Below are 22,069 nucleotides of genomic sequence, written 5' to 3' on the forward strand. Positions count from 1 at the left end.
GGAATGACTAGTGGTCTGCTAAGTTTTCCGGCAATGACTTGGCATATTCAGACATATTCTTTCAAGGTGGCAGCCATGTCATAGGCTTCATTTGTTTCTGTTTGCAGATAAACTGCCCAGAGAGCAAGTTTAATATCCTTTGCTGTGCTTCAGAGTGAACTATACATATATACCTTCTAATGAAAAACATGCCTAAACAGTATTTGTGGAATTTGCTTCTCCTAACTTAATCCATGTAAAATTCAAATGTCTAATAATTGCTTATATTACCTTTTCAGTCAGTACAGGAAGAATAGAGAAATTTATCCTAAGACAACTGCATAGACTATATTGCTGAAGAGGAGTCTATTGGGAGCATAGATAATTGACTGGCCATTTTAAATGGCTGAACTTAGAAAAAATTATTCCTCTCTGATGTATGTGAGTTTTGCACATACAGATCCCTCCACAGTGTTTTTTATTGTTCTTTGACATGTGAAATTGTGTTTACAGTTCTAATCTGCCTTGCCTGCAGCTGTAAGGAGATATTATTTAATATGGACTATATTACCTTGGTGCCCTATCTTGAATCAGTTATTACATGCATACCAAAGTGGTGATGTATTTTGATAAAGTAACTAAAAATGCAGTAAGAATACAATATAATCTGTAAGTAAATAGCATTACTTGTTTTGTGCCTAAAGCACAAGAACATTGCTGCTTTTAAGGCTGATCACAGAATGTCAGTTTTCTGAACTGTCTCAACCTATCCAAGAGTGTGTTTTCATTGTTGTGAAATCTTGCAGATTTTACCTCCCTGAAGGAACTTCTTAACAATTCATCTGTTTGGTTAGGGTTCAGGTAGCAAAGTTAATAACCAGATTGTTAGAGATACAAATCAATCCAGCCAAATTAAAAAATAAAAATTGATTTTATTTAGCAATTTAAATATATCTGTGCCAGCCACAAAGAAAAGGATAGTGCCAAGCTCGGGAATGGGACTGGGTGAAACACAGGTCTGACTGCTACAAGAACTAAGTCACTCTACAGTACTTTCTTCCTGATGACATTTAGTGAAGACTGTCACTCCTTACCTGTTCTGATCAACCGAGCATATTTTGCAGAGACTTGATGAAATGATCACCATGTTGCATCCTGTAAACCTGAACACTTTACTTCTTAACAGAGATGTAAAGAGAGAGGAAGCAGGTTTGAATTCTTAAAATAGGTATAACAGTCCTGTATCTCAGAAAAGTAGACAAACCTCCAGCACTTTGGGGTTGATAAGTTCCTAACTGCATAGAGTACTAAAAATGTTTATGAAATTCCTTAGCATTTTCAGTGTAGACAGGGGCTGTTTTGCAGAAGCTAGGAAATTGGATCTTCATGGGTCAATTTATTGTGATACTAGTCTTTCAATATATATTTTTATTGTCTGGACAACAGCAAGAATCCAAGCTTTGGTTGTTTATTTTTACCAAACAAACACACAACAAACACAAACCAAATAAAAACAAAAACAACAAAAGGCAAAAACCCCATATATATTCTACCACTAGTCTATTAACTTCATATGACCTGGAGGTCTCTAGCTAGCAAGATAATATTATTTACCCACATCTATTTGTGATTTAGTGCATTCAGGTAGTGCCCTGTGAGAAGGCAAGCAAGGGGAGAATTTTTTTTCTGAGTAAGTGTGAGCCATTAAGTAGTTCAAGATTAGATATGAGACCTTCAACAGCCAGTAATGGAACAGCATTAAGTCTTGAGTTCACTTGTAGTTGAATGTACTAATGGAGGCACCATGCTGCGAAAACATACATTTTCTTTGGAATTTCTTATGAAGGGGTGATTGCACATTACAATATGAATAGATGTGCTAGATGCATAGGCATTTTCTGACAGAAAATTAAGGCCCCTCTACCAGACAATGGCTCACTGGAGGAATGTATTAGTGGTGAAATAAAATTTGAAAATAGATCCTTTCGTATTTACTAGTCCATTGACTTTCCTCCTAGAGCCCTTGTCCCCAACCTGACTACTACATTCTTTATTTTCATTCCCTAATCAAGCTCATGCTGTTTTAATCTGACTTGGGAAGATTATTGTATAATTGCATTATACATGCAATTTTTTATTCAGTTTGGTCATCCGTAAATCCCACCTTGTCTTCTGTATAAGTTTCAGTATCTTCTGGTATCCATTTATGTCTCCAAACATTTAATATTCCCTGGATAGTTCTATGATGTGACTCTACAAGAAGGGCATTCATAATTTTTTTTTTTTTTGTGATTAATTATTGAGCTTTTAGAAGGATAAACACATTAATGTTGCTTCTGAAACTGCATAAAATTATTACTGTTTATGGTATAAGGTGAGCTAATACACTGTTTTCAGAAAAGAAAAATAAAATCTGATTAAGGTATTCTTTTCTTTGTAGTGCTAGCTTTCTTACTCTTCTGCTGATATTTCTGACCAGAAAAATAATTTTCCTATTTTTCTCTTAACTACAATAGCAAAATGTCTCCTTTCTTAGAAAGCCCTATTCTAAAAGAAAAAAAAAAAAAAAAAAAAATCATTCTATCAGTCCATAAAAGATGCTTGGAGTAAAAGGCATAAATAATGTCCATGTATTAAATAATACAGAAAAGTAGATGTTGTCCAGTGTGAGTGGAGTAGTTATTCTCTGTCTATTGTGCATGTTAAACTTTCTGCCCCAGTTTCTTTATAAAACCTACCCATGAATCACTAACTGATATTTTATTGTAAAATCAGATTTGCCTTGGTTTACTATATAGGAAGAACTCTGATTAAGACTCTGTAGTTTTCAGTAGTATGTATAATAACAAATGGATTGTGTCTAGAGTAACATAATAGGTAGATAAGAGGACTTTAGTAAACATAAATCTATAGAATCGTCAAATAGTTTGTATTGGCAGGGACCTTCAAGGTTCATTTAGTCCAACTCTCCTGCCACAGGCAGACATCTTTCACTAGAGTGGGTTGCTCAAAGCACCATCTACCTTGCCCTTGAACACTTCCAGTGATGGGGTATCCAGAGCACCCCTAGGCAACAATTTCAGTGTCTAAAAGACTTCATTGTAAAGAAATCTTCCCTATATCCAGTCTAAATAAATTTCTTAAAAATTGTTGTGAGGAGCCTCCTTTCTAAACATATACAGGTATTCTAAATTCTAAAGTCCAATCAAATTGTGTTATATATGTATATAGTGGGTCATACTTAAAGATTTGAATGGAAACAATTATAAAGTGCAAAGTACTTTCCAAAAGGTGCAATGTGTACCCCATTGTAGTCCATAGAGTTTTAATTCATTATCCATATGTAGTTTTAATTCTGGTACCTGGGCATACCAGGTGTGTTTCCTTTGGGTGCTTACAGAACTGTAAACTGGATAAGTTGTAAAGAGCAGGTGCATAACTTTCTGTTTTGACTGTGAATTTCTCACTAGAGAAACTGAACTGAATCATAGAACCTGATAGAGTATAATCTGTGTAAGTTATTTTTGATTTTTCAGTGCTTTATTTGGGATGTTTCTCTATCTTGAAATTGTAAACCCACTAAAATATTTATCTCCTTTAACACCTATATATTATTTTTGTTCTATATCCTCTCTTTAATGTGTTTCTCATGCCAATATTTAGATCTAGTCTTAGATTATACCTACTCCAAAAATTCAACTTTAAATACTCAGAATAGATTTTTGAGCAGTTTTATTTGTCTCTTTGGCAGTTAGATTAATTGATTTTTTGTAGCACTTAAGGTAGTAGAGATTAACTGTTTTCACAAAGAAAAATACTCAGTAGATAATAGACTTTTTACTGGAAGTAAATCTTCCGTTACATTAGTGTTGCCTTTATGAACAATCTTTTGGTTGTTGTAAAAGATAGTGATTTTACTTTGGAGAAATGGAAATAATTTGGGAATACCTGATTGGTAGATAAACTATTTATATGTCTATCTGATAAATATAAACAATGTGCTGAGATATAAATTAATTTGTACTTAAATGAGCATGAAGCAACAATCATTCAAGGAACTTTAATGGATATCAATCCACCACCCCTTAGTATGGATTAGGGATGCAGAAATCAGATTTATATTTTCATGGTGGCTTGAAGAAAATGTTGAAAAACCTCAAAATAAATATTTAATTGGAGTGAATTTACTATTTCTGCTACTTTTTTTATTTAATCTGTCCTTTTTGTTGTGATTGATAATTTGGTTTCTCTTCGACATCATGATTTCTTAAATTTATTTTTTAAAGTAACATGATGCTCATGAAATGGAGATCTGTTCTCTTCTAGGCATGTTCTTTCAGAAGATAGCTAGAATAGTGATAAATTTAAGTTCTAAGTATTCACTTAGTATGAACCTAGCATCATACACTTAAGCAAGGAATTTAATATAAAAACACTGTGGTATAGCATATGTATTCTTCCACCTTGGAGAGCTGAATTTCATAATGTTTTTGCATTTAAATGCTTATGTTACTAATAATTGCTTTGGCTTTTCTTCAGATTCTTTTTTCTACAAAGAAGAGGGAACTGTTTACAAAGGCAGATGTTTCTCATGAGATAAAGAGAAAATAAAGGAATAAAGCAGACTCAGAATTTACTTTGCACTTCCTCCTGGTGGAGTGGCAGTTAGAAGTGTCAGAATTCTGTTGTATGCATTTCCTATAATGAATTGTCCTCTTAGCAATATTACTTTGACTGCTACAGTAAATATACCTGTGACAATTAATGGATCACCAGGATCACCAGTCATTGAAATAAGATTCTAATGACTGCCTTTTATCTGAATGAACAAATATTGCCCCAGCAAATCCATATCTAGATATTAATAATAGGAATCATCAAATCCTAAATAATTTCAACTCAAAAAAGTCTGAGAAAGGTTTGGTTTTTGAAACATTAAAATACATTATCACTGAGGAATTATTTTATTCTCACTGGGAATATTTTAGGTAAAATAAAAGTTTCCTACATTAAAAATACTTGGAAAAGCGTATGAGAGTATTTTAATCATCTTGGGGAAGAAGATGCTTTATGTAATTAAAATACCAACAGAAAATGGTTCCTACACATTTGTCCATCCTAACGTTGAAAGCACAGCCTGTATTTTATAAATGTTTATTATACTGTAAGCTAATTCTCTTTTATGACTATATTGAACTTACCTAATTCTTGGTGGAAGTTCAGACAGAGAATTGCCTGTAGTGGTAGAAACACTGAGTAGTGTGTATTTGTAATTATATATATTCACAGCTTGAATTTTTCATGAACTGATCTTTCTTTGCCCTACAGCAAGTTGTAGATTTTATGAACCATTGTACTTCAAGTAATGCATAAATGTGCTTCAAATGCCAAAAATAACATAGAAAATGACTGTATTTCTTATGTTCTTCTAAGACCATTATGAGTTGGCACTGAAATAATGCAATGGCTGTACTTGTTTTGCTGACAGCAGTGCGACCCTGTCTGCTTGATTGATTTTACTTAATTTCATTGTTACAACAGTATAAGTAGAACCTTGAGCATTAACTGTAGGAAGAGCATGTTTCGTTTGGATTTGTATCTTTTAAGTATGTGAGGCAGTAACGGTTGTCAGTGAATTTTTACAACTTCTCTCCTGTGAAGTCAAGACTGATGAGTCAGCCATTGCCTCTGTGAGTTATTCTGCCAGACTTCTCTCATTTGCCTCTTTTCATCTAGGACTTTCATATGTGTGAAGTCTCTCTGTTAATATCACATCTGGAAGAAAGTGGAGCCTTCTTTTATAACATATGTCACTCCACTGCTTTTGGTCTTTCCCTTTTCAATCCAATTCTTGATGGCTGACCATGTAAGAGCTAATGCCAAGTGTTTATCTATGTTTTCTTCTTTTTGCCTTTTTTTGGTGTGCTTTAAATAGTGATGGCAAATATTTTTATGTTATATATAAAGCCATTAAAAATTTATTTCCAACTGTCTACACTGATAATTATTTCTTGAACACTGCTATTACAGTTGAAGAGAGAAGTGGGGTAGGAGTGCCCAGAGAGATTGATTATTTAGAGATTAAATGTTTATACTGTGAAATTATTTAGGTTTTTCCTACAAAAGAAATGGAACCAGTAAAATTACTACCAGTAAATAAACGTATAAATGTTAAGACTTACAAGAATAGGCGCACATTATGATTGGCTCAATTAAGATTTTTTCTAGTGTTTTCAATACTTTTCCACATACTAAGATCTGTTCTAGTCTCTTCTGACTTGAAAACATAATTTTTATTTTATTGTGTATTTCCTAACAGCTATCACATGTTTAGTGTTAGAATTGCTTTATATCTTCACTTAGTCTTGTAAATTACCTAATACACACTCAGATATATTTAGATATAGATTTTATATTATATATATATATATTAGATAATTATTAGATGTATAATTATAATATACTGATTACAGTTTTGGTCTTTAGCAAATATGCTGTAACTGATAGTAAGAGCACACCTCATAGCAGCTATCCAGGACTTCATGGGAGCTTACAAGGAAGCCAGAGAAAGACTTTTCATCAGGAACTGTACTAATGGGACAAACAGTAATAGGTTTAAACTGAAGGAGGGGAATTTTATATTACATATAGAGGAGAAATTCTTTACTGATGGTGAGGCTGGTGAGGCACTGGAACAGGTTGCTCAGAGAAGTGTGGATGTTCCATCCATGGCAGTGTTTAAGGCTAGGATGGATGGGGCTTTAGGAAACCTGGTCTAATGAGAAGTGTCCTGGATACTTCCCTCAGAAATGACCCCACAACAAGGATGTTGGAACTAGATTATCTTGAATGCCCTTTCCAACTCAAACCATTCTGTGATCCTGTAGATATGCTGTAATTTTTCACCTATGATACAGATACTGATATTTTTTACATGCTATTAATCACTAGAATTTCACATTTAACATTTCAAAAAAATAAGAAATGAGATTTAAATACCATTTGTCTACATAGAAGTATATGCTATACCTTCAGTTACTGTTTACTGCTGAATTTATAATGTTAATGGTCAGAAGGACAATATTTTCTTTTAAAATCCGAGGTTTATCTATTAATGAAAATACCACCCACTCACAACACAGCACCAGAACATGCAAAATTTAATTAGTGAATCTTTTTTTCATTTGATTTATGGGTCTGTCACCTAGGACTGGGGCTTGCTGTTTAATCTCTATTGGTTATGAAACTGTTTTATTCCACACCCATAATATGTGCTCTCCAGTTTCCTTGATTCCTGTGAACTTGTAAACACCTTCAGTATGTGATTGATGAATATGAAATTGAATCACAGAACAAAAAAAAGTGGCATAAACATGACTATGCAGACATGATTTAGAGGTGTAGTCTCAAAAATCTGTCTGAAACGGGAGTTTCAGAAACTGGCTAAGAATATGACGACTGCTTTCTGGAATACCATGATTTGAAGAAAATTGCCTTTGCAAGATCAGAGTTTTTATGTTCAGAGAGGAACAGTGTAGGTGTATGACCTCTCAATCATTTGATCACCAAACTAATGACTTTGTCCTAAAGAACCTGACAGTAGCTGAAAACAAAGAGTGATAAAGACTGGAAAATTCTAACAATATTACTGATTTTAATGTATATCTATTTTAAGATCTAAAGTGTGCAATAAGAAATATTTGGAACACAAAAATGATTTATCTGTAGGAATTTATCTATATGTTAAAGGTATATTTGGGTCCATTTTTTTGGTGAAATTAATGTATGAAATTGAATGTATGTTTTCAGTTTTTACTCTATTTCTGAGAGATATTGTATTAAAAATCAGAATTTATATTGATCAGAATAACTTAAATAAACAAGCTTAAAGACTGGTGGATATCTGGAGTAAAAAATATTGAGACCTGAGAAGCTAGAACTGCATGTTAACTTAAGTTTCTTAGCTTTTTTTTCCTAAATTCATTTCTGTGTTACTCTTGTTAATATATCCTAAAATATGGCTTATGGCTATGTGTAAGGTATATGTACTTGGTTCTTCAGGTACAAGTCTGTCAATGTCACTAAGGCCTGAATTTTAATGATAGTTTCATTGTAGACATTTATAAAACACCATGTGATTGTTTTTAATTTTTGCTATAGGCTGTGAAAATAAACCGGTATTTAATTTATTAATTTTTCAAAGACTTTTAGAATTATTTTTGCCTCAGCCATAAATAATATATTAGTCAAATATAATTTTACCTGGAAGAGATGGAAAGCAAGAAGAAGAAAAGAGTGATTGGCTGATGCTTTTATGAGAGTAGAGATAGGTTTTTACTTGAAATATGTATTATTCATGTGTGGAATTCTCATTTGTTTAGTTCATTATAGAAATTAAATTAGAAATTACTAATAGAAGTCAGCTATCCTCTGTAGACACAACCCCCCTAAAGACAGTGCACAAAGCTTTTATTCAAATCTATGAATAATTATGTCTAAGTGTGGAGTGGATATCTAACAGAATCATAAAATGAAGGCTTTTTTTTTTTTAATAGGCTGGTAGGTTTTTCTTCACAGATTGAGTTTTGAAAAATTAAGTAGAGAGCTGAAGTTCTGCACTGCATGCCCTTTTGAAAAGGCTAAAATTTTAATTTCATGGATTCCAATGGAAAATATTTCAGTCTAGCATAAAATATTTTTTGCCTTGTTTTAGCAAAGGATATTATAACCCCCTCTGTTGTTTCAGAGTTCTGTATGATTAAATGATTTCTCTATTTACCTTTTATGGTGCATTTTTAGATATCTGTCTGGTGCAGATTTAGACACACTACAAAGGCTAACACTGTTCAGAGAAGAGCAAATATTTTCTTCTAATGTTCAAAAATATAAATGCATTAAATAATGTATTTATATATATTAAATCCATTAGTATAATATCAGAAAAGTTTATCTATTAATTTGAACATTGTTAACAGGAGAGTTAAATCTTGTGCATCTGGCTTGGATTTTTTATTAAGTAATTAAATGAAAAAAACCCCAAAAAATTGTTAAACCCAAATTTGGAGTAACATTTTTCCTTCTCATATATGAAAGCCATTCTTAATTAATGCTAGGAAAGTAGAAATCTTTTACAGACAAAGCTACAATTGTACATTAGAATTGTAATATTTCTCCTGTGTCCCATTCTTATTAGGTTTAATGAATGTTGGGAGAAAAAAATGGAAGGAAAAGAAAAAAAAATGTACACTATCCATTTAACTTTTAATTTTTGAAGAAATTTTTCTTATTCCTCTTTACTCAGATGTAAAAATTTTACTTTTTTGAGCCATTAAGGACAGGGATGTGATTCAAGACAACCAGGACAGCTTCACCAAGGGTAAATCCTGCTTGGCCAACCTAATGGTCTTCTACAATGGAGTAGATATGTCAGTGGACATGGGAAGTGCTACAAATGTCATCTGTCTGGAATTTGGTAATGCCTTTGACACAGTCCCCTACAACATCCTTCTCTCTAAATTGATGAGAGATGGATTTGATGGGTGGATGGTTTGGTGGATAAGGAGATGATTGTATGGTCACATCCAGAGGGTAAAGGCCAATGACTCAGAGCCCAATGGACATCAATGACAAGTGGTGTCTTTTGGTACACGCTCAGCAAATCACAGATGATGCTGAACTGAGTAGTGCAGTTTACACACCTGAAGAGCACTTTGCCATCCAGAGGGACCCGGACAAGCTCATGAAATGAACACATGCAAGCCTCATGGTGTTTCACAAGACCAAGTGCAAGGTGCTGCTCCTGGGTGTGGGCAACTCTGCTACCATTGCAGGCTGGGGGATGAAGGGATCGAGAGCAGCCCTGCTGAGAAGTGCTGGTGGATGAGAGGTGGAGATGAGCTGACAATAGAATCACTATGTATGGAAAAGACCTCCAAGATACAGAGTCTAACCTTTGACCAAACACCACCATGCCAACTAAATACTAGCACTAAGTGCCATGTCAAGTAGTTTCTTGAACACTTCCAGGGATGGTGACTGTACCACCTCCCTGAGCAGTCCATTCCAATCCTTTTCAGTGATGAAATTCCTCCTGATGTCTCACCTGAACCTCACCTAGGAGAACTTTAAGTAATTTTCTCTTGTCACTGGTTGCCTGGGAGAAGAAGCCACAGCCATCTGGCTACAACCTATTTTCAGGTGCCCAGAGAAGTTGTGGGTGCCCAGAGAAGTTGCCCTATGCCTGGAAGTGTTCAAGGCCAGGTTGGATGGGGCATTGAGAAACCTGGTCTTACCATAGCAGGGAGTTTTGGAAATGTAGTATTTTTAAGGTCTCTTCCAACCCAAACCAGTTTGTGATTCGTGAAGAATAGAATTTCTTTACTTAATAGAGCAGTTTTCTACTCTATGGGCAGATAAAAGAAATAACTTTTGTATGCTGAATAACACCTCATGATGAAAATGTCCAAAGAAGAGATCCAGTCCTCATTAAGTATAGTTCCACTTGGCTGCTCTGTACTTTTAATAGAAAATGAAGAATAACTGTGTGAAATAAACTGTTGGTTGGCTTTGTAGCAATATGTCAGTGATAATCCAGAAGTTTAGTGAAAGTTAATGAATAAGGAAGGCTTTTGTAAGTAATGTGTCTTTTTCTGTGTTTTAAAAAGAACTAGCTGAATCATGTCCTCATGAATTGCTTGGAGCCATGCTGTTCATTGGAACATACAAATAAGGAATGAAGTATGACAGCATAAAATGTAAACATCTGTAATTTCTTGTGTAGACAGCATGAGAATCACAGGTGGTTTATGGTAATTATTATAGAAGAGCAGAGATTTTTAACTGGAAAAATTGACAAAGGCACTGAAGGTAATAAATAGTATGAGAGAGAGAAAAAAGAAAATTTGCAGAAATATGCAGAATTTTTTGAACGTCAAGTTTAAAGTGAACTTATAATTACAGAAATATTATTTTTTGTGTTTTATACCCAGCATTTGGCATTTTTAAGCCCAGTTAGATTTTGACTTGCAACTTGATGTCCTCCTTATGTTTTCTTCCCTCCACTGAAAGAAGAAAAGGCTGATTGCAAAACCTAGAAATTATTAGTTGTTTCTGTTCAGAATCTTGCAATATGAAATCCTTTTTCCCCCGTGTTGCATTATCTTTTATTTGTCTTATAGTTTGAAGACAAGTGTTCTCAGAGAAGAGCAGGGTGACTATCTCAACCATTACTAGGTAGCACTTGGAAACCAAACCTTGGTTTTATGCTTTCGGAAGACTTGAGTCTAATAACTTTTTTTCATCCACAACTAGGTATCTAATATTTTTTGTCCTGATTTGTTTTACTCAAGCAGGCTTTCCATCTGCCAGTCAAAGGAGAATGTCAGTTTTCTCTATATTCTGGTTAAATAGAGGCAAAGTTTTTGATTGGAGTGAGTTGTCTGTCTCTTTACAAATCAGTGTCTGAGGCCTGCTGGGGAGGATAGGTTTGCAGCCTTTAGATGCCTGTGTTATGGAGGTTTGACACTTTCTAAAATATTTTGAAAAGAAAGATTTTATTTTGTGCTGAGCAGTTGCTACTGGCTAGCTGAATTACAGTGCTGGCTATGATGAATTGTGTTCTGGAATGTCCTATCTGAATTGGCTATGGAGTTACATTCAGAGGTCTGGGTTCCTAAATGTTCAGTGTAACAATACTGAGTATAAGAATAAAGATCTTTTTTATGGTTTCAAAAATTATAGAAATTTAGCAAGTTAGTTGGTTGACCTAAGAGAAGTATTTAAGAGGATACAATGACTTAGTCAAGTGTTACATTTGGAAAATTGAATTTATTCAATTCAAGAAGTGTAAAATCTCAGTTTCAGTTTTGTCTATGAACTGATGAAAATAAAAATGGAGGAGCACAATTGCATTAAAGAAATCTTACTTAAACATGATAGCCTGCGTATAAGCTTGCAAGAACTCTTATTTCTGTACAATGCTCTCACTTCTTTTTTTTGATACTATTAATGAATTATATTTAAAAAATCAGTGATTTCACAGACTAGAGCAGTTCAGGTGGCTGCTTGCTGCAGAAGGACTTATAGTAATATCACAGTGAATTTTCAATCTGTGTTCAGAATATATAGTAAAGACAGAAGAAATAATAAGGTTTTTACTCTTGAATCCTCACAGTAAAGTGCAAAGTTGAGAAGCACTGAATGAAAGATAAAATCTGAAGGTAATTAAATGATATTTTTATTTTTTTATAATATGGCAAAGTGAGAGATGCATTCTCACAGATAATGAAGCTATGATTTCTGCCCTGAGTTTGAATAGATAAATTTCAATTTTTTTTCTCTTATTCCTATAAGGGAATGAAAACATTTTTATAGGTGAAATATCCAGATATATTAAGTGTATAGGAAAAAAGACAGAAATACACACATCTAAAAAGTATTTAAGATCTTCATTCAAGTTTTCATGAAAGAAGCTTGAGAAAATATTTGCAAAGTGAATGTGAGTAGAGAATTTGCAACATGTGCTAAGCCCTCTAGAATAATATCTCCATTGTCTCCCATCTCTTCAACTTGAATTCATATGAGCTTGCAACCTTCTGAACACCAGGCCTGTGTGACTAGACATTTACTGGGTCTGAGGCAGTTTTCTGGGAGATTTGTCCTCAGGTGGGTAGTTAGTGACCTTGGTTTGTAATTCATAGTGGAATTGGAATGCATTTTAAAAATGGTTCTTTTTTTGACAACCCTTTATTAGCAGCCAGCAATTAAATGTATTAAGAGCCCTTGTTGTTCACACTCTTTTAACCACAGAACACTAAGGCATGTATATGTTATAATTACAATTATCCATTCTCCTTATTGTCCTGCTGAGGAATGCAACTGTAATTCTGGCAGACAGACTACACAGTTGGCTTGCTGTCCTTGGACTGCAGATGTCTAATTGCAGGCAACCATTTCATTCAAATGGCTCATTAAAACAGAAGACATTTAGCATTGCTAACATGAATCTGCATCTATGATTATGCATTTAATTAGAAAAGTGCAAGCTTTTTCCCTTTGTAATCTGGATTTACCAAATTTCTTCTGTGTAATCTGTTTTAGAAGAACTTGAATTGGCTTAATTTTTTGTCTTCTTTTTTTTTTCAGTTGTTAATATCTGTGTTTTTCATATGTGAATTTGATAAGATAGAAAAAACACATTGGATATGTTTCACAAGTGCTGCATTGTATTGCAGTTTCAAATTTCCTTAATCTGAAAATCATTTATTCTGCCACTTTATTTGTACCTGCAGCTGAAATAAGTTTAGGTACATAAGCATCTCTATTGCACTCATCCTGAGGAGCTACTAGTAAAGTAGCAAGATTAGATTAACCCTTCTGATAATTTCATTTGTCTTTTAATACTATTGTAAGAAAGGTTTCAGTGCACATAGAAAACATAATCTCCTTGAGTCCTTTTTTATTTATCTTGAGCTCTGTATCTTATTTATTGTGCATTTGTGTGTGCAAAAGATAATCTCCTTGAGTCCTTTTTTGTTTTCTTGAGCTCTGTATCTTATTTATTGTGCATTTGTGTGTGTATTGATATCACAATTTTTGCTTAGCATAGCTTGAACCCATTTAAATTGCATTATTGTAGAGTTCTATGTATGTTACTTCTCTGTATGTTTCACATATTACTCTTATGATCCTTACTCTTATGATCCTTAGTGGTTAATTATTTTTGTGGTGTTTCAGTAAGTAGAAGCATTTGGGGGGGAGTGGGACAGAGAAAGGCATTTGCACTACAAGTAGAGATAATGGACTCTTATTCTCCATCCTGTCCTCCTAGAGAAGGTTTATCTCTTGCACTTGACCTTTGAGCATCTTAATCAGTTGTTTCAAAGATACCTAGCACCAGTGAATGTGTACAGTATCCATTTCCTGAGGCAGTTGCCTGTCACTTTAGGGGTTCTGTGTGATCTTAGTGGCAAGTCCCTTCAAGATAAGGTTTAAGAAGTTGAGTGTAAATAAACATATGGAAGAATGTCCAAAGATATAAGCCTCTGTACAGGTGCTAATTTCAAAATATTGCTAAAATGTCTCAACAAGCTATTGTGCAGTGGTTCGAATTACAGGAGTGGAACAATCTGAACTGTGATTGTTCAGAATAAGGGAGGTCAGGGCAGCAAAATACGTTTAGGAAATATACTGCATTTACTCATACTTTGAGTAGGTGTTTTTGAGTTTATGGCTGATGAGGCAATCAATGTGCATGCTAAAACTAGTGGAACACTACCTGTGAAGTACTGTCTAACTCCTGTTAAAAACAAAAATGGTTATAAGCAAAGATAGACTGGTCTCAATAGGCTTTGCATCTTCAGTTTTACAAGCTAATTACTTTCCATATTTCTTAAGGTATATCTTGTGTTTTCTTTTTGTTTTATATAATCTTGAATTAAACAGGAAAACACAAAGTTTGGAGGCAAAAAAATTTTTCTTCTACTGCTTGAATTAGAATAATAAGGACAAGTGGTTTTCTGTTTTGTCTGCTCTGTTACAATTATCATAATATGTTTTATTTATTATTCAAGTACTTCAGATAAATGCTAAATGTAGGACATCTATTCCCTTTCCCACCTCTCAGAGTTTAAGAAAACTAGAATTGAGTCCAGCTACTCTTTGTTCACAATACTGTCTTTATATTTTTGACCTGTTGCTTCTCATTTATATATGTGAAATCACCCTTTAGATAAAGTAACAACATATTTTCAATCCTTTTAGACACAGAATTGCTGCAGCTTGCCTAGAGAGCCATTTGCTTAGCAGAGACAGGAATCTATATTTGTGGATCACCACAGCTGTAACTTCTAAAACAAGTACAGTGTTGTCCAATGAAACACTTTGCTCCCTTGGATTTGGATGGATTAGAGCTCATTATAACTATATAATGATAATTTGATTTGTTTCATATAAATTGCATAGTACAGTTTCCATTCAGATCTTGGGTTTTTATAAGATGAAGTGCTTGAAATCTGTCAGGAGAGTTTTACTCCAAGAAGGGTAATCAACATAAGCTATAAGTCTAGGCTTCCTCTAACCTCAGGATATCCAGATTTTAGTAGTTTTTAGATGGCTTAAGTTATAGAAATGAATTCTATAACAATTTGTGCTGTAATGCTACAGTTCACTGGGATGAAGTTTTTAAAAAGCAGTACACTTGGAAAATATTAATACACAAAGCCATGTGTATTATGTACATCCAAATAATAGCTCTGAAATGTTAGTAAATGTGTATGTAAACAGGTATTCAGTCTCTAAGAGGTTTTTTCATATATTTACTGCTCCCTAAGGATAATTTGGTGGCTCAGTTTCCTATTTTTTTAATCTTAAGAATATAAACCATCTTGAAAAGCAGTCTCAGTAGATCTCTTGTGCTAGTCATGCACAAGAAAAAGAGACTGGAGTCTCAGCACATACTCCCTTCTTTAGCAGCAGTGATTAGATAGTCGCTCATGTAGTTTGCATCTTGAAAGATACTTCCATTTCCTATTTTTTCCCCTAATGTTAATCTTTTAAGAATAAAGAGCAGTGCACACAACTGTCAGTTTTAGTGAGTTGGATTTGTTTGAGCAAGATAACAGTTCCCAGAGGAATGTGAGCATGTGGTGAAGTACTTTACAATCTTGCTTTTCTTCTCAGAGAGCTTTCTTGACTTGGCCTTGCTGCTGCTGTTTATTTCCCTGAGGAACATCTGTGAGAAGAACTGCATTTGTCTCTAAAGTACAGAACTGCTTCCTGGTCTTGTTTTTCCCACCTTTCATTTTTCAAACAAACATCTACTTTCCAAATTCTTTCAGTCATGTTAATACTATACAGTGTTTAATGAATTGTGGTAGAGAGAGCAACTTTCTCAGAATTTTAATAGATAGCTATTTATACAACAGTAGCTCATCCAAGGAGAATACAGTGATGATGTTTTACTAGTATTTTAATCTGATAATTTATCATTTTCTTCAGATTTTAACAAACTGAAATAATGTTGTGCTCTTTTTTTTTTTTTAATTTGTAATGAAAAGGTCATTAATGCCACCTCTGATTTAAACTTAATGTATTTAAGCTTCATGGATTTAGAGAAAGAAATTTCTAGATTCATTCTAGAGGTAATTTTTATCATTTCCAGGGAAAGGGAGTGGAGAAAACCATTTTGTGATGAAGAGCTGTACATAGGAACACTGTCCAAGGTCTAAGCTAAGAGTCTTGATGGAAAATATTTAAAACTCATTGCTCTACTTAGGAGCAGCCTGTCTTTGCAAGACTGCAGCTAGAATCAGGGTAATTAATGATATTATGTATTCCTTTAATGTTGCTCTAATTTCTCTTCTGCAATACTGTATCTTTTCTGACATTTGTTGATCCAGAAAATTCTGTCCCTTGTACAGTGGCATTAAAATGGAACATGTCTCTTTGCCTTGTTTCTGATGTATTGGAATCTTGTGAAATTATCTTTTTATTAAAGCAAGTAATTCCACAATTATTCTATGCCATGTTAAATAAGAATATTCATATATGACTGCTTTATTATTAGCTACAAATAAAATGTCATATCTGGCAGTTGAGCTATGAAAAGGTTTTTAACCACTATAGAATGTATGTAGATTTTAATTATTATTCATTAGTGTAGTTGCCAATTTATTTACTACAGATTGGTGGTGTTTTTTCCCCTATCCTTTTCCTAAAAATATGGAAGTGGCACAGATGGTATTACAAGCTATACATATGACTGAAATGAATCCATCTGATTATTTAAACACCAGATATACAGTTTTTCAGCTATTCATATTTTTGTGTATTTTTTTAAATGGAAACTTCCTTTTTCTTATTGAGCCTATTTACTTATGCAGGAGTATCCCTGATACAGATATATCTATATACAGACCAAGAAGCAATTAAACTTATTGGAGAGTTCAAAATAATATTTTGTTACCTGATTGTCAACACTTTTTATACAGAAATACTAATGTTACTCTAAGAGAAATAGTGGACTTCTGTCTGTGTTCCATTTCCCAATTCCCAGGCTTTTGCTGGGGGTCCCAAGAGCAATCATCTCACCCATTTATATTCTAGAGATTAACAGGGTTAACAGTTTTCTCTGAGAATGGGAAGCAAGGATTCTCATGTAGAAGATGCATTATTCTCTTAAGGTGTACAGACTAAACCATTTTTTCTTTAACTTCTGTAATGACCTTGTGTTTTACAAATTTTAAGACTCTGCTCTGAGTGACTCACATTCTGTCCTGTTTGTTTCTACTAGTTAGCATAGGGGAAATGTGACATTTCTAGCACTCTAGAGCCTAAAGCACTTTTATTTTGGGTGTTAATGATATCCATCAGTACAACAGCTTTATTTATTTACAAATATAATGTAAGTTCATTATTTCCACTACCATTTTCAGTTCTCTGACTTCCATTTTCTGTTTTTGTGTTTCTCTGTAAGTTATAGCAGGCTTGTGGCTGTGATATCCTTACTGCCTATTGATTTAAATATTCTTTAATTGAAAACTGTTCAGCAAACATGCTTTTCAATTTACTGTTTTGTCCAACTAGGTTTAGATGCCAGAGGCTCATTTGCAGCAGCTGAAGGTTAAAGATTTAAAAGTAAAGCTGCATGTCACCTAGGTACACTACAGTTATATTCAGGGTTTTCACCAAGGACGTGTCATACATCTTACATAGCCTGCAGGCTAAAAGTGTGTGTCTGTGCCTTTGTGTCTGCATGTGTACCACAGGAAAGGAAAAGGCAAAAAAATCAATGATCTCAAAATTAATTAAAATCAGGAAGACTTCCCCCTGCTGACAGGATATTTAGGATGAAAATAATTAAATGAGCTATTGTGGCAAATGCAGTATCGATTGCTCACCAAGAGAAGCTCCTTGAAGACTTAGATGAAGATTGATAACTGGTTTTTAACAGTTAGAGCCAAAGGCAACCATTCCCATCTTCAATTCTCATGCATTTGTGCAGTCTGACAAATGACAACCCAACCCTCTTTTGACCACTATAAAAAGCTATTATGTTCTATAAATAAATTGCATATACATGTTGCTTCTCCATTCTTCATGTTTGTAGAGCTGAAAAAGCTTTATTATTTTTTATTTCCTCATACTTAAAATGAGTAGCTGCCATCCTTTCAAGGCAGAAAGGTTTTCTTTCTTTGTTTCAAATTAGAGGTGTTTTTTCCCTTGAGTAAACAGGGTCAGGATTGGAATTAGAGATGTGTGCAGAGAATATTTTCAGAATAGTAACAAAAATGAATAAACCTGAAGAAGGCACCAGATTTTCTCAAGTCATCACTGGAATTTAGTTATGACGTGGCTACAACAGCAAGTGAAAAGGCCCATTGGAGGAAGCCTCATAAAGCAAAGCTGTTGTTGCCAAAAACCTGACACTTCTTATTTCATCCTCTATTTCCAACTACTTTGCTTCAGACTCTTGCTAGTCCATTCCTGTGGACAAAGCCAATTAGCAGATGGAGCATATAAAGCACAGCCCTCAATCACATCTTTCAGTGAATTTTATTTTAAGAGAGCCTATGCATTATGAGACCTCTTTATGATGTGCACCAGAGCCCTGCTCTGTGGTGTCACACATCAGGAGAGTCACTTCAAAAGCTTACTGCTGTTCAAAAGTAAAATCTGTGGCAAATATTTCACAGTAAGGAAGGCTTCAAAAATTATTATGAGAACAAATCTTAATGAGAAGGAAATGAGTGGGCAACTGTTGTTTTTGTGACAGACTAAAGCAAAAATAGACATAGAAAAGCCCATATAGAGAAAGGGAATTAAATAATACAGATTTAGTACTTGTTTAAAATATCAAAACAAGCCTGTTAAAAGCATTTTGTTTCAATCAAATTAATTTACTAAATGTTTATGGAAGCAGACTCTTATAAATCAATTTATTTGTGGAAACACACTTGCAAGAGGAAAACTCTTCCACATAATTTAGAAAGTTAGCAGTTCTATAGAAACCATAATAAGAAGTTATGAGAATTGAGAAGTGATTAAAAGGTGCTTCTTACCTGTGCTTTGGCAGTCTTGTCCTACTCTGGTGTCAAATTTCACTGTTCCTGCATCAGTGTTTTTGGTGAACTAGAGATCTGTGAGTTTGAGGTTCTTGTTACTACATTGTATACATAGACTGGTTCTTATCAGCCATTTCAATGTAAAGAACTCATGCAGAATTAATTCTCTGCAGAAATAATTCTCTGACATTTCTTTCTTTCTGACAAATTGAAAATAGTTGTATTTCCTTGGAACTCAAAAGACTTTTTGTGACTTTTTATAACTGGATAATTTTTGTTGTAATTTTAATTAAATATTAGATTAAAAACTGTAAAGAAATCAACTGCTAATAACTTTGAGACTTTAAAATAGCTACCTTTTGAGCTTTAGATTACTCAGGCCTTCCTAATTTCATTGAATACGAGATGAAATAGATAACCACATTAAAAGGAAGAAACTACTGTCTTGCAGATATCATTTGTGTGCTGCCTGCTGCCTTGACCTATTCATAACCAGTCAGTAAAGGTTTTTCTAAACAACCATGACATTTACTGCAATCTATAATATCTGGAATTTTTTTATCAAGGGCAGAAGTTAACATTTTCGATTAACAGCTTCAGGAAAAACACTTTTCCTTCTATGAATATGCATCATTCCACTGTCCATGAAAATTTTTATAGGAACTAGGAGATGAAGAAAATAAGATGATAAAATCTTTAACCTGATTTGGTTCATTTCTGTGTAGGAGTCTTTGCATCACAGCCTGTTTGGATAAGACCATAACAATAGGCATCCGGGTGAACCATGATCCTTTGGGATTTTAATTTTGTGACACAATATTTTGAGTTTGCTCTCTATTCAGAGAGCATAAAAATATTATGTTATTTTCTGCAAATTTTCCATACCTGATAAATAATTTCTTCCATTTAGTTTATTCAGTTTTGGGAATGTGTTGCTTTACCTGTCAAAAGCCGTTTGACTGGGAGAGTTGTTTGTGATTATTAACGAGAAAACTAGGATTCCTTGTGATACTGAGGTTAAATACTTCTATATTTCCTTGATTTTCTTTCTCTTCTCTCTTCTTTCTTGTTTCTTACAGTCTTCAATTTCAGACATGGACAGTGTTCTAAAAAATAAGATAAATGGTATGAAAATATGTTTTTAAATCTTGCTTAAGCATAGTTAAGAATTTCACATACATTTCAGGAAAAATAAATTCTCACCAGATTAGTCAGAGACATGTAAAGAAGTTCTTAAAACTTTTGCATAAGCTTGGACATATTTTTACTTTTGAATGTAGATTTAGATGCAGTGAAGTAATTTGACTGTTACCCTGATGGATGGAATCCTGATGGAGTATTGAAAAAGCTGGAAGAATATTCAATTTTTTCAATTCCTATTTTTGGTTTAGTAATTATGAAAATTATATACTATCAGTTGGCTTTATGATATAAATATCCCTTTGAAAGTGAACGGCACTTAGAGAGAGTTCCAGAATTTTCAGGATGGATCACTGTGAATTTGAATTCTGTATATTGCTACAGAATTTTTTGAATATCCCAAGTTTCAAATATATGTTAAAAAAAACCTGATCACTATGAAGATTGTAGCTGGTTCTTGTATTCACCAGAAGAGCATCTATGTCTAACATGATAGCAATATCAGTTTGAGTTCTGATTGATAAGCTTGTATTCCTTCTAGCACTGAATTACTACAAGTGAATTGCAAGTTTTGAGAAGTTCATATACATAAACCCCACACAACAATTTTTCTTTATTTTACTTTGTTTATTTATACTGCCTTATTTTTAATATACTTTTAATGTCTGTGTGCTTTGCTATTCAAGCATATTTAAGTATCTAAAATTTCAAATAAGCTTTCATTGTCAAGGTGTGTCTCTCCATTAGCCATGGAGGATCCCATTAAGTTACTCAGCTTTGCTTGAACCGTCACAATTTGAAGCTGTGCTTAAATAAGGTAAATTTTTGTGAGCTAATATATTAAAATAATTGTCAATGATAGCTGCTTTTATGAGGGCAATTTTAGAAGACAACCCAGAAAAGTAGTGTCACAAATCAGAATGCAACTTTTCAATCACTGAATAAATTGCCTTACTGTTAGCAGTTTCTAATCGAAACAAAATGTGTCTAATGCAAATATATCAATGTATTTAATTCTGTGTCTACTCTGTGAAGCTGGAATCAACAATTTATGAGAATCTGATTATTACAACTAGCATCATAATGTGTTAAAAGTGTTTTTTTCTGAAATAAATATTAATTAACAGAGAACTTAATTGAAATGAAAAAGTAATTATACAGTGAAAAGCAGTTGGTGGAGGCACAATGGCAAAGAAAAAAAGAGTAACACTGCAAGATCAATTTGATTTTTTGTAATCTTCTAGACTATCATCTGCATATAACAGACAAGTTGATCAAAGATTTATGAAAAAGACAATGAAGAATCTAAAAATAGATATGCTTCTCAAATAAAAGAGAACAAAAGCAGAAAACTTCAAACCTCTAAACAATCTCAAAGACAAAAAAATCCCCACATAAAATAACTACTTTTAGAATCTAAAAAAATATTGATTTTTTGATTCACGGGCCAGCAGTGTGTCTTTTAATACCTTTTTCTTTAGGAATTACTGATTTTTAGGGGATCTTCAAAAGAAAAAAATAATTACTTATTTAGAACAGAGCCATAGGACATAAATTAATAAAATAATTATAAAAGACTGGCATAAGTAAGAATTCTATTTTGAAGTAAATGTATATTCTTTCATGGGTTACTTATGTTTTATAATGTTGAACAATTTGTTTTCTCCTGCAAACCTGAAATACTGTAATATATTTGAAATACTGTTAATATAATAATCTTTTTTGCTGAAGATATTAAAGTCTGTATCAGTAGTCCTTTTCTAAAAGAAGAGAAATTTAAAGCAGGAGAAGGAAATTTTTAATGAATACTCATAATGCTTCTATCTGCAGTCGAAATCACCAATATATATTTATTTTTGTCATTTTACCTACCAAATTTGAAGATGTGC

The 22,069-nt window shown here is 33.4% G+C and overlaps 1 protein-coding gene across 4 annotated transcripts in view; it reads left to right on the forward strand.

Moving 5' to 3' along the window:
* GRIK2 (glutamate ionotropic receptor kainate type subunit 2) overlaps positions 1–22,069 on the forward strand; it is a 341,730-nt gene that overhangs the window by 154,007 nt on the left and 165,654 nt on the right. The gene's annotated exons all lie outside the window — the stretch shown is intronic.

This window comes from Lonchura striata, chromosome 3, assembly GCF_050655825.1.
Source record: "Lonchura striata isolate lonStrDom1 chromosome 3, ASM5065582v1, whole genome shotgun sequence".
NCBI lineage: Eukaryota > Metazoa > Chordata > Aves > Passeriformes > Estrildidae > Lonchura > Lonchura striata.